General features: G+C 42.7%; 1 pseudogene; it reads right to left on the minus strand.

Moving 5' to 3' along the window:
- Nucleotides 1-69: 69 nt before the first annotated feature.
- LOC118556428 overlaps nt 70-14,833 on the minus strand; it is a 118,675-nt pseudogene continuing 103,911 nt past the window's right edge.

Genomic DNA, 14,833 nt, shown 5'->3' on the forward strand with positions numbered 1-14,833 from the left:
AAGAATGTGAACGGCTTGGAGCTTTCACACCTGAAAGATGAAACGGTTCTGCGCTCGTGCAGCACTGACCTGTGGGCCACTGGATGTTTTCCTGCACGAGAGTCTGCCTGAGGGTGCCGTCCATGGCAGCCGTCTCGATTTTAGGATGGTTTCCCCAGTCCGCCCAGTACATGGTGCTGAAGAGGCACAGTACGCAGTTACAAGACAATCTACAATCTAACAATTAATATTCAGCGCCCTGCAGTACTCCTACACCTTTAAATTCTCCCTCATTTGGTCAGATTACAACCACAAAACGTGACAGACCAACAAAATGTTGCTCGTTGCAACTCATTGCCTTCAGATGGCATTTAGCAGAGAAGTCAGGAAGCACTGACAACTGTGGCAAGAAGACAGGCACAGCAAATATGTGGATGACGTTGCTCTGGTCAGATGGAGCCCAAAGGTGTTCATTCTGTTTACATGCAACACGCCCAGAACACACCACTGTCATGGCGATACATTAGCTATGTTTACATGGAGATTAGTAATCACAACAAAGGGCTGATCTTAGCAAAAATGCATCTTGTAAACACGCAGATCGGAATATAGTGATCAGATTAAGCTCAGTTGGAATTAAATTGTACCCCGATTAAGACGGGTGGCTGATGCCGATCGTTAACCTGAAGAGCGTCCATCTAAACACTGGTTGCCATGATGTCATTTGGATGGGGGCAAACTGCCCTGACTGTGCATGTGTGGTCCATGTCTCATCCTGTAACGCAGGAAGACCAGCAGCATGTGTGGCTTCATTGGCGAGTGCTAAGGAAGCACGGGTCCTCGGAAGACACAGACCAAACACACTACTATGTTTGTTTGTATAGGATTGTTCAATAAAGTTTAAAAAAAAAACTTGATTTTTCTTAAACACAGACAGAAGTGCATCTTCCTCTGTGGTTTTTATGGGAAATTTGGGGAGGGGGTAATCATTGTGTGTTTCTGTGCTTCCTGTGTTTCTGCTCTGTCTTCTCTAACCCCCAGTCAGTCGAGGCAGATGACCGTTCACACTGAGCCTGGTTCTGCTGGAGGTTTTCCTCCTTGTTAAAGGGGATTTTTCCTCTCTACTGTCGCTTCATGCATGCTCAGTATGAGGGATTGCTGCAAAGCCATGGACAATGCAGACCACTGTCCACTGTGGCCCTACGCCTTTTTCAGGAGGAGAAAATGCTGCTTGTCAAGACTCGATCCAATCTGTTAGGTTTCCTTAGAGAGGAAACTTTTAGACCAATTTGTCTGATTTGATTGAATTTGACTTTGTAAAGCGCCTTGAGACGGCATGTGTTATTTAAATAAAATTTTATCGAATTGATCGGATTAATTTTGTCTCCATATAAATGATCTATTTGTATTATTTTTTCCTTTTTACTTCCGAACACATTTCAATCTGATGGAGGAATTTTAAGCATGTAAACACAGCTATTGTGGCATCATGCTGTGGCAAGCTGTTCAGAGTCGATGGAGGAAACTAAAAATGACTGTAAACATGCTGTCTGAGACATAATATTAGATACAGGCATATTTGTGTGGTAAATTGGCCTAGTCAAAGTCCAGACCAAAATCCCGTATCTGTGGTAATAAGTTTTGAGAACTGATGTCAATAGTTGCTCTTGCTCCAATCTGAATGAGTTTGATTAATTATGCTGGAAGAGACATTATTCAAAAGCTGTTATTGAACAGTTTTGATATTGGGAGGCAGAATCCAAATACACGCCACACTTTTCAGATTTTCCTTCGTCAAATAAAGTATCAAACCATATATCCTGTGCCTTCTACTTAAGTAGCACAACTTTATGTTGATCTATCCATAGAAATCTCAATAACGCACTGAAGCTTGCTGTTGCAGCGTGACAAAACGTGACAAAGCTCCAGCGTATTAAAGCAAGGAATCTCTCTGACCTTCTCTGCGGGTCCACCACAATAGCATACGGCTCATCTATCATGCCAGAGATGAGGGTCTTGCTGTGCTGCCCTGACATCTGAGCCACTTCAATGACGTCTCGGCCGGAGTCGGTCCAGTACAGGTTCCCAGCCACCCAGTCCACGGCTATGCCACGGGGCATCTTCAGCTCCTTGATCTGAACGTGAGCAGAAAAAACCTTTACAAACTGTTCAACTTTTTTTTTTCCACCCCACTCTCTCTCTCTCAAGTGACGCAGCCCACAAACTGTGCAGCAGCTTTACCTGCAGGTTGGTGATGCCGCCCTCGTTCTGCTGCCGGTTTGCCGTGAGAGTTGGGAGGAAGACGAGGAAGACGACGATGACGTGGACGGCTCCGGGAGCTCGTAGGAGGAGATGCGGCCGGTGTGCCAGTTGGTCCAGAAGATGCGGTTGCTCTTGACGTGCAGATCCATGGCGTCGATTCGCACGCTGGCGTCGCCCTGGAAGATCTGCTCGTAGCGCCAGTTTGGGCATGCCGGGGTCCAGGCTGCGGATCTCATTGTCGTCGGCTATGTACAGGATCTGTCGGCTGCTGTTCATGCCTTGGGGGAGAGGAGGAAGACGTCACAGCGAGTATTGTCGAGATGTTTTTAAACTGAAGATGGTCTGATGCCCTTACTGTCGGCCTTGCAGGTGTCATTGATCCTGGTGAAGTACTTGTGGCAGCTGCATTTGTAGGAGCCCTTGGTGTTGTTGCAGATCTGGGAGCAAACTCCGAACTGCAAACACTCGTTCTTATCTGGCAGACGGAGAGCCAAAAAGAAAATAAAAAAAAAAAATTTCAAACCGGTTTCTTGAATCTAATGTGCAGCCGTCCCATTTGCAAGCAATGGAGACGGGTTAAGAGCCACGCCGCAGCGCCTCCTGCTTGCGTACCTCCACACGTGCGGTGCCCCGTCTTCTGGAAGCCCGGCTTGCAGGAGCAGAAGGAATCCGTGCCGTTGGTGACGCAGTGGGCCTCGTCTCCGTCGCCGCACTGAGTGCTGTTGCTGCGACAGTCGTTCAGCATTTTGTCTGCGGTGAAAACAGGCGAGGTCAGAAAGGGTGAGGCGGAGCGCGCGGAGGGCTCAGGGCGGTCAGGTCAGAAAGGAGGCACCTGTTTTGCACTTGATCTCGTCCGAGCCGAAGTCCTCGCAGTCGTTGAAGGAATTGCAGCGCAGGTTGGAGCTGATGCATCGGCCGTTGGAGCACAAGAACTCGTCCTTCTCACACGTGGGAGCGGCTGTGTGAGCCTCTGCAGAGGGAACCACAGGCAGGTCAGCGGTAATCCTAGCTAAACAACTTCAGCGTCTCTCTCTAATCCAACTGACTTGTTCCATCACATCATAAACGTCAAAGTGTTTTGGTTGGGATGCGACAGACCAACACAAAGGTGCAAAAATAAGATAAGAAAAGATAAGCTTTATTGATCTCACAATGTAGAAATTCACTTGTCCCATCGGCTCAATAGTCAAAAGTCAGAAGAAGGTGCCAAAGTAGGTAAGTAGAATCAGTTAGATACAGTTATACAGCTATATACAATTCTATACACTTCTATGTATAAATAGGTTATTGCACAAATGTTATTATACACTTTATACAGGATTATTGCACAGGCTTATTGCACGGGTTATAGCACCTTGTTTAAATAGCTTATTGCACATAAGTTATTACAGTTATTGTTGCATCTATGGTGCATGGTTGCAGTAATTACTATAATGGTTACAGGTATAAAGCAGCGAAGTATTAATGAAAAAAAAAGAATGAAGATAAAGGATTCTTTTCTCCCACAAAGAAAACCCTGGACATTTGTATTCAAGACCCAGTATTCTTTATTATTAAATACAGCCCACCTGTATGTGATGTGCTCTCTGTATAAAATATAAAAAATAGCATCAGGAAGACAGAGGAACACAGCAGGACAATCAGTGGGGACGTTTTGGAGAAGTTTCACACCAGATTAGGTTGCAAAACAAGATCCCAGGTCTTAGGGAGCTCTACTCAATCCATCCTCTGAAAAAGGAGCAAGACTCTGGCTCAACTGCAGACTCTCTAAGTCACATGTGTCAAACTCAAGGCCCGCTGGCCAAATCCGGCCCGTCAAGACAATTTATCCGGCCCTCAAGAGCCAAAAAAGGCATATCATGTCATAAAATAGAGGCATATATTCTTTTAAAATGTATAAAGTAGTTAAAACTATGCCTCCTGTGGCAAATGTAGATTTTTGAACTGTGTCGTAACACCATCCTGCCACTAGATGTTAGTTTTTTTCACAACACATTAGAACAACTCAGAAAAGTCCAAAAAGAGAAAAAGTGATGCAGAATTTATTTATGGACATTTACTGTTAAACTCAATATAAAGAGGTTAAGTATGAAATGTGACTAGTTGCACAGGAACTAATACTGTGAGAGGCTTTTTTTTCCTCTTTGTATTTTATTTTGACTTGAACAAGTAATACTACTACTGCTGTTGTCATATTTTGTAAATTGCTCAAGATGTTTGTTTAAACTGTCAAAATTTTAATTAATATATTTTGGGGGGAAAAAAAGTGATGCAGAATGATGAGTTTAAAGTGTAACTCACCCCAATATCAACTTTATTTGCGGATAAGCTGAATAAACTGGGCATAAGGTTGCTACTTTTATGTTACTGTGCATTTTTTTATGCTGCTATGTGAACTGAATTGAAATCAAAAGTATCATCTATACACGTGCAACCGGCCCTTTTAATGACTTCTTGATGCCAAAGTGGCCCAATATAGAAATGAGTTTGACACCCCTGCTCTAAGACATGCAAAACACTGCGATCAGCTAAAAAGTATCAACGTAAAACTGCTGAACACGGCAAAAAAACATGGCGGTGGCAGCATCACGACGATGACTCTAAACATGCAGCCAGAGCTACGACGGAGTGCTTTGGATCAAAGCTGCTACACTTTTTAGATTTTCATTTGTTAAAATGTTTAAAAAAAAACAAATCAGCATTCCACTTATTCAGTGTTTGAAGTTTAGAGTGTGAACACTTGGCCAGGTGATGGTAAGAAATCGGAACGACTCCACTCCTTACCGCAGTTGAGCTCGTCCGAGTTGTCCCCGCAGTTGTTGACGCCGTCGCACCTCCTCGACATGTGCAGACACACGCGGTCGTTCAGGCAGCGGAAGACCCTGGTGGGGGGACACTGGAACCTCCCTGAGCGGACGAGGCGGAGCAAAAGAAATGGGGTTCAGAACGCACGACGCTGGTGGAGGCGTTTCGAGAAGCGTGGAGCTAAAAAAGCCGGACTCACTGCATCCTTCTGGATTCTCGTCAGAGTTGTCGCCACAGTCGTCTTCCCCGTCGCACTTCCAGCCGAGTGGCTTGCACAGCGTGTTGTTGCACTGGAACTCGTTCTGAGGGCAGTGACGCGCCGCTGAGCAGCAGGAGAACAAGGAGGAGTTTATTTTTTTAACCATCGCTGCACTGCGGCAGTTTGTTCATGGCATCTGGATTTGAAGTTAGCTTGCACATAAGGAGGCATCACATTTCTTGAAAAAAAGTCTTCAAAAATCCATTGTCCAAGCAGCCAAGCATCCCTAATTCTTAAAAGCAGTTTGTCATAATGCCTCCATCTATACTTGAGAACCTTAGCATTTCAACCATCAAAGAAAAGACATAATGTCGATATTGAGGACATTTAAAGTCCATCCAACAGGCCAAATATATTATTGGCATGCAGAATATGCAAGAGTTAACCAAATTTTTTATTTCAGTGGATCCAACCAATTGGGACATTGCATATATCGATACTGTGGTGACCGTGCTTTGATATACTGTCCCGCTCTCTTTCATAGGAATGTTTTATTTGCATGTTTAGCAACTTAAATCTGACCTACAAGTCATTTCGACTCTATGAAATCTCCAGAAAGTCCGGAGAATCACGGAGAAGAAAGATTGCAAGAACGTCTGGTTCCTCTGAAGCAATAAACGCCCAACAACGGCTTCAGTTTCTAGGATAAATTCCTGCATTCCTGTGAGGAAAGGCTCACCAGCGCTTCCGCAGTTCTCCTCGTCACTGCCGTCCATGCAGTCAGGGTCCGAGTCACATCTCCAGCGGATCGGGATACAGTGGCCGCTCTTACACTGGAACTGGTCGTTGTCACACTTCAGATCACAGCCATGCTAAAAATGTCCCAAAAGTCCCAAAAAAAGTGACCGTTAGTTTACAATGAGAAGTTAAAAACGTCGTCGGATGATTTAGAGAGTGGTAAACGACGCTGCTGCGTACATAAAGGACACTAAATCTGCGTTTAACTCTTTCTTTCTTTCTTTTCACTATGAAGGACATTTAAATCTGTTACATTATACAGAGAAAGGTAAAAAAAACACTTTAAGACAAGGTTAAGATGCATCTCTTATCTAACAAATTTTCCCCCATGAACCCTCGGCACTGATGGTCAAATCAACGGCCCCCACCTCATCAGATCCGTCAGCGCAGTCGTGATCCCCGTCGCACTTCCATCTCCCGGCGATGCAGCGGCCGTTGGTGCAGGCGAACTCGCTCTCTGAACATTGTCGAGGCTCTACAGGAGGAGAGAGGCTCGCGTCACTGACAGACACTGATGAGTGTCGGGTGAGCAAGCCTTAAGCGCAAAACACGAGACTGCAACACGCATGTAGGTAGACGACACTTCAGGGGGTGATGTGAGAGACTGCAAGGAGACGTCTTTTTTATCTTAATACTTAATACTTAAGGAGAATGATGCACTTTGTCAATCTTGCAAAAACAGCACACCTAAAGCTAAATCTTTGCAACAAACAATTTGCACTGTTTGTTGCCATTTCAGTTTTTAACTTTATGTTCTCTGTCTTTTTTCTCTTGATGGTAGGTACACCTGGTCTGGTGTTCTGTTAGCTGTGACACCATCCAGCGGGGCAGATCATCTTCCAATATCCTCTGACATAGAAAGGATTCCTGGATCAATGTGTGTTTCTGTTGTTGTTGTTTTTTTGTCTCTGCTGTCTTCTCTAACCCCCAGTGGGTCGAGGCAGATGACCGTTCACACTGAGCCTGGTTCTGATTCTGCTGGAGGTTTTCCTTCCCGTTAAAGGGGAGTTTTCCTCTCCACTGTCGCTTCATGCATGCTCAGTATGAGCGGTTGCTGCAAAGCCATGTAAAATGAAGACGGCTGTCCACTGTGGCTCTACTCTCTTTCAGGAAGAGTGAATGCTGCTTGTCAAGACTTGATGCAATCTACTGGGAAACTTTTTAATCAATCTGTCTGTATGATTTGATTGAATCTGACTGTAAAGTGCCTTGAGATGACGTGTGTTGTGAATTGGCGCCATATAAATAAAATTGAATTGGACAGACTTACAGCTCTGCTTGCAGACTCTCACGGGGGTCGGCGGAAAGAAACAGGGGCTGGAAGTGGAGGGTGGACACAACAGAGACAGCGCGGGGAGGTGGACCAACTTACCTCTGGCTCATACCAACAGGACAGTATGAAATGAAACAAATATCAGATGAGGTGAGATGCTTTAGAAATGTCAATGCAGTGAATTTGCATTCAAGCTCATCGACAGCTGTTATGTTGTGAAAAAAAGGAGAAACGTGACTATCACTGGTGGAGGACGCGCGTGGGTTACTGGTAGTGGACAAGACGAGCTATTAGATGCAGACAGGATGAAGTGCGGAGGCAGCGCTTTCGCTGCCCGAAGGCGACACCTACGGCATTTCTCTTCGTCCGAGTTGTCCCCGCAGTCGTTGTCGTAGTCGCACTGCCAGCGGCCCGGCACGCAGCGGTTGTTCTTGCATCTGAACTGGTACGGCTCACATGTCCTCTCCGCTGCACGGTTCACAAAAAGAACAAAAAAACAAAAAAAACACGTTGCAGTGAGCAATTAAGACCCGGAAACATCCGCGCCACTGGCTTCTCTAACTGCAAAAAAAAAAGGATCTAAAAATAAGTAAAATGTTCTTAAAGTAAGTATTTTTGTCCCTGATTTGAGCAGGTAAATAAGATTATCTGCCAATGGAATGAGTATTTCGACCCCTAAAATAAGATAATTAGACATCCTGCACTTGAAATAAGATGATGGAGATGAATTGTTCCTATTTTAAGTGCAAAAATCTTATTCCATTGGCAAATCATCTTTTTTACCTGCTCAAATGAAGGACAAATACACTAATTTTAAGAACATTTTACTTATTTTTAGTTCCGTTTTGTGCAGTGCTGCCGGGCAGCTCGTCCCTACCGCACTCTTCTTTGGGTTCGTCGGAGGAATCGCCACAGTCGTCCTCGCCGTCGCACTTCCACCGCGCGGGGATGCAGCGGCCGGAGTCTTTGCATCGGAACTCATCCACGCCGCACGTCATCTGAGCTGCAGGGAAGACCGGCGTTTGGGCACAACGTTCAGTCACAGTCACGACAGGTACGGCAGACTTAAAGCTCTCCATATAAATTATTATAAAGTCAGGTGAGTAAAAAAAAAAAAAAAAAAAAAGAGTCTCACTGCAGTTGGCCGGTTCATCGGATCCATCCGCACAGTCGTTGTCCCGGTCGCACACCCAGAGGCGAGGTATGCAGCGTTTGGTCATCGCACACTGGAACTGGGTGGGAGCACATGTAACCTCCGCTGTTGAGGACAATAAGAAGAACATTTTTAGTTTTGAAGCTTAAACTGAGTGAATAATAATAATAACTAGAAAAAGCTGTTCCTGCGTAACAGCGAGTGAGAATGCTAATCTGCAGAATGATTTGAGCAGAAGTTGCAGAAGATCCCTGCAGAAGAGAAAAAGTAGCTGAAAAACATTGAAATCAGATTTGAAGAATTTTAAATTTTTTTAAGAATTTTAAAAAATTTAAAGAATTTGAAGGGATTTGAAGAATTAGAAAAATTTGAAGGAATTTGAATAAATTGAATAAATTGAAGGAATTTAAAGAATTTGAAAAAATGTGAAAAATTTGAAAAACATTGAAAAAATTTAAAAATTTTAACAAAATTGAAGAATTTGAAAAAATTTGAAGAATATGAAAAAATTTGAAAAAAAATTGAAAAATTTGAAGAACTTGAAGAATTAGAACAATCAGAAGAATTGAAAGTATTGGAAGAATTTGAAGAATGTGAAGAATTTGAATTGATTTCAATGGGAACAGCCAAAAAAAATTAAATTATATATATATATATATATATATATATATATATATATATATATATATATATATATATATATATATATATATATATATATATATATACACACACACAGGGTCCGAAATTAACACTCGCCAGTCGCCAAATGCGAGTAAATTTCCCGTTTGGCGAGTGAATTTCAGAGGGCTAGCTGCCACATGGCGAGTAAATGTTTGTACCAAATAAAATAAAAGTAACATAAAAATAACAAAACCCATCGGGGCTGCGGATGACCCGTTCACAGCTCTGTCCATCCAGAGCTCAGTCTAGACCCGCCTTCTGCGGTGCTGGTTCAGCTCCTTTCACATTCAGAACCAGTCATGGCTGCACGCTGGATCAGAAAACAGATCTGCTAACCAGATACAGTCTAAAACGCCAATTAGTCTGTTTATAAGTTTCGTTCTTATTTATTCTGTTATTTTTAACTACCTGCGCTGCGGCTCTGTGCTTCGCCGCTCTTACTGCGCCTCCCCCGCCCCCTCTCGGAGCAAGGTGCTTTTATCAGCGGCCAGCCTTCAAAACGTGAATCATACGTTTAATGTCCTTCCACTCGTACCAAAATGTCCCAATTAAAGTCAGTAGGAGAGTCGGTAACTGTTTTTCATGCTCTTTTGTTTTTAACGACACAGAACCAGCGGTGCTTCTTTGGGCGTGGTGCGTTGCGCTTGAATTCAGGTGCGCAAAATTACGTTACATGTAACCTGTAACATCGGGGGCGCAGCGCACGAGGGTAAAATCCAGCAGCGAGATCAGCGTAAAGACACAGCGTGAACCCTGAGTGCTTTAAGTGTTGCAGCTGAGGGGAAAATTTTGAACCATACACAGGGGCGGTTCTGAACAGGGGCCAACCGGGGCCTATGCCCATGTAGAACTGTTCCTGGCCCCTGTTATGGCCCCTGTACTAAAAACATAATGTTAAATTTCTTAGGATGATAAGTGCTGACAAAGATAACGTGACTGACTGGTCATTTGGATCAGTTGCATTTTTTTCGTTTATGGTTTTACCCAATAATAAAATAACAAAATAATAAAAAAAAAAATATATAAAAAAAATAACAATAATTAAAATCAAGCTGTTTCACGTTAAGCTCCCGCTGTATTGAGAAAAGATCAGGGGTCTGCAACCTGCAGTTCCAGAGCCACAATTGGCTCTTTGGCTTACTTAATATTTTAAACGATGAAATGTTGACCTGTTAAGTCCCCCCCCAATCTTTTGTTCTGTGCCCCTGTGAAAAAACACTGGCCCCACCCTGACCCCCCCTGCTACAGTTGGTCTAGAACCCCCACTGACCGTACTGGCTTGATGAAACTCTGCCTCATTCACAAATTTGGCCAACATGGATAGAATAATGATAATCTGTAGTGTTTTTTATCGCCTGGATGTGAATCTGATAATTCATATTGTGTCTTTTATAATCAACTACAATATATATATTTTTTTAATTCAGAAAACAAAGATTTCTCTTCCAGGTTCCAGTCAGCCATGCCCCCAACCACGTCCCCCATAATTAACATAATTTCACTCTTAATTTTTATAAAAGTTGAGGTCTGGTCAAAATTAATATTTTGGCCGGTAAAAAATATGCCTGGCCGGTTGATTTTTACATCTACCGGCCAACTTGGCCGGTGAATAACAAAGTTAATTTCGGACACTATATATATATATATATATATATATATATATATATATATATATATATATATATATATATATATATATATATATATATATATATATATATATATCGCACAAAAAGTGAAATATTTTAAAAAGTGTAAAAGTTAGCATAACCATGAGATATAGCAGTCATGCCGGAAACGAGTCGAACATTTTGATACCAAAATTGTTGAAATCGGTTGAAGTATGCGGGAGTAGTTACACGCCGACGGAATAATGATAAAAAAACAGGAAAACAATAAGTGAGAATGCCGTATAGCATTCTCACTGATAATAATAATAATAAAAAAAAAAGAGTCCCTTACGGCAGTCCTTCTCATCCTCGCCCTCTCCGCAGTTTTCCTGCCCGTTGCAGCGGAAGATCCCCGGGATGCAGCGGTTCGGGTGGGAACATTTGAACTGGCTGGGCAGGCAGACGTGAATATCTGGGAGCAGAGAGTTGAAGCAGAAGGAGGAGTTTGTTTTCTTTACCGGAAAGACGCACTAAAGCCGGTGGAGATTCACAGTTGCCAGTAAAAGAAGACAAAGACCTACCGCAGTTGGCCTCGTCTGAGAAGTCCTGGCAGTCGTTGTCTCCGTCGCAGATGTAAGCAGGGTTGGTGCAGATGCCCGTGCCACACTGAAACTGTCCCGGTCTGCATTTGAAGTCCGCTGTCACACATAAGCAAACGGCTTGTCAACATCCTGCTCAACATGAGTATGTTGAAGATTTCCACTCCTCCGCTTCTCTTTTAAACGCAGAGTTACAGCCACATCCTCTTCTTCCCAGATACTTACGACAGTTTTCTGGCTCATCAGATCCGTCCCCACAGTCGTCCTCCGTGTCGCATTTCCACCAGAAAGGAATGCACTTGTCGTTCTTGCAAACAAACTGGAACAGAGGGAGAAACGGTTCAAACTGAGAACAGACCTGGAGCCACGTAACATCAGAGCGGATGATAGGAGATCCATCAATGAGCAAGTCTGGCATTTTTAAAAGCACATCTGAGAATAAGATCAACGAATCCTAAATTCCCACAACATAATAAACCTAGGTACTATTTATTTTCTAAAAGATGAAATGTTTACATAAAATAAGTATATCCCAGGAAATGAAGAAGCTTTCATTTGCATGAGCTCAGACTTACATCAACTGAGTCAAAGTGTTGCCCCACTTTTCATTCAAAGAAATTTAGCAGTGGACATAATGAATTATGTCCACTGCTAAATTTCACAGTCCACTGCATAAAATTCACAGTTTTCCTGACTATGATGATATTAAGCTTTATATGTGTGCTAAAAAAAGTGGAGAAACTATAAAAAGTGTAAAAGAAAACACAATTTTAGTTTGTTTTTATCCCAATCACTCCAGCATAGATTTTTTTTTTTTACGCTCTGGTATTTGTTCTTTTATATTTTGAGGGTAAATTTTCATTAATCTATGGACTAAAGCTGACCGTGTATCCCAGCGCCGGTATGAACACAGATATTTTAACAGAAAATCTGAATTTTGTCATTGTCTCGGGTATCTGTAGACATCTATTACTGTAGACTTTCAGTAAATGTTTGTAAAGTGTTTTTAATCTGTACGTTACAAAGACCATGAAACCTGAGGCGCCATCACCGCAAGTCCTCAGTGTTAAAAAAATGAATAAAACCAACATAAAAAGCTTTAAACCTGAGGCTTGATGCAGAAGAACCGAAACAGTGTATAAACGCTTTGGTTGTTTTAGTCAATCATTTTTAAAGATGGAGCACTGAAAAGTCTCTAAAAGTCCACACAGTTTTCTTTTACTCACACTCCTGCAGACCTGGGAACTGCCTAAAATAAACTGTAGGGTCCCCATGCATGGCAGCCTGCTTACCTGGCTCGCCGTGCAGTTGGACATGCATGTCCGCTGGTCGCTGGCCAGGTAGAAGTTAGTGGGACAGGCGCATTTGTAGCCTCCTCCAGGCGAGAGGAGGCACAGGTTGCTGCAGCCGCCGTTGTCCGTCTGGCACGGGTGGTTGAGCACTGCGACGGAGATGAACGGACAACGTTTGTTTTACGGGAAAAGCAAAAGACCGGAGGTGCATCAAAAGCTAGAATTATTGTCGTGAATTAGTACCGAGAGGATAAACCTACTGCGCGTCATAAAAGCTCTCACCTGGGGGCTGTCGGTAGGGATGGTAAATGTGAATATCCATGGGTCGGTGCAGGGTGTTGATCAGCGTGGTCTTGTTGGTACCCATGGTCTTGTGTGCCCTGTTGATGGACTTTGTCTCCCAGTCGGTCCAGTAGATGTACTCCTCGAACAGCGTCATGGCAAAGATGTGAGGGATGTCATGGTTCAGAACTGGGGAAGCAGACACAGTTTGCAAATACACGGTCAGGTTGTCACGGTCAACTTCTAGGCCCCCCCCCCCACTTTAATCTCATCACATAAGGGTGTCGCATCTGTTGAGACCTGGTGTACTTAGAGAGACTCAGGTGTGAGAATTGAAAGTCACAAGAACTCAAAAGGTCTTTCAGAGTCAACTTTACTAAACAAAAAGTCTTTAATATGAAATGATTTGACAAATGACGTGAACTTCATGAGACTCTTTGTTTGAAACTAAAGATGGAAGCAGTCAGAGAGTGAGTCACCTGACTTTTTCAGCCCTTTTGAAGAAATCTATAAGGATTAAACCTATAGATCGTCTTCAAATGAGCTTGTCCAGGTCTGTGCATCTCCAACAATTCATAGCCCCATTTCACCCCCATGCGTCGTCATTTTGCATCTTCAAACAGACCGTTTCATACCTTTGTGCTAAACATGGATACAAACCATTACATATGACTATTTCTCAACGTGAGGGATTATTGAGATAAATGATCCTAAAAATACTAGAAACCCAGTAATAATTCAAACTGATCTACATCAATCAAGCCCTTCCTGGCCAAAGACAAATTCCAGACAATAACACAAAAAAAGTGAGACGATGTGCAGCAGGTTCTGTAGTGGAGGTATAAGGTTTACACTAGAACTGAATATGAACAGCTTATCCCCAATAATAAATAAGCACATGTTGTGAAAAATGTCTCTGAAGTTTACGGAAGCTCAGATTAAAAAAAACGCACATGCTGGTCGTAGATGCGTCTACAGACAAGATTCAGCTGAAGAACAAGAGCTAAACAATCCAAATGTTCAGATTTAGACCTGCAGATCACTAATCATGGCGTATCTAAGAGGAAAATACCAGATTCAGATCTCTGACAAAATGATTGGTGCATCTCTGATTTAATGTTTTTCTTTTTCTTTTTATAATCTACTCAATTTCCACATCTGACTCTCATGACTGATTATTGATAATGACCCTAGATCTAAACAGTAATGGCTGTGAGTAACCTCCAGATGACAGATATTATGCATTTAAGTCACATAACCACAGTCAAATGCAGTAAGTAGGTAAGCGAAGTGTATAAAGCACCTTTTGCAAAAGGTGTAAAAGGACTAGTGCCGTGCCTGAGCATCAATCAGGCAACAGTTTGCATTAAATGGAAACAATCATTAGCTTTTTTTTTTTAATCAAAAAGCAGAACATTTATGATTTGAAACACATTTAAATCATGAAATAAACCATGGAAATTAATGTATTAACAATAACATCAATAGTCTGCTTTCCTCAACAGATGGAGGTTCTGTTAATGTAAAACTGACCGGACACACAGTCTCCATTATTTCTGTGTTATGCAACATCTTCTACACCTCATTGGGTTTTACAGTCTAATTGTTCCTCCTTTTCGTCCGCGACATATAGGCGACATCTCCTGCATGCTGTCTCTGCGTTTGAGGGTCGCTGCGTTAAATCAACACGCAGCGGCAATAAACACGTCCGACAGAGCAAACACAGAAGGCAGGCGGCTCTCCTTCAGAAACGGTGAGTGATAAAGAAATTCAGCGATGACTTAATGATTTTCACAAATAATCAGCTTTAACACAATTAATACACAACAGCACTATTACCCTCTTGGAACAAGCTCGGATATTAGCCGCATTAGGCCAAAGTGCCCTTCAGCCTGTC

The sequence above is a fragment of the Fundulus heteroclitus genome, chromosome 1 (assembly GCF_011125445.2).
Source record: "Fundulus heteroclitus isolate FHET01 chromosome 1, MU-UCD_Fhet_4.1, whole genome shotgun sequence".
Taxonomy (NCBI): domain Eukaryota; kingdom Metazoa; phylum Chordata; class Actinopteri; order Cyprinodontiformes; family Fundulidae; genus Fundulus; species Fundulus heteroclitus.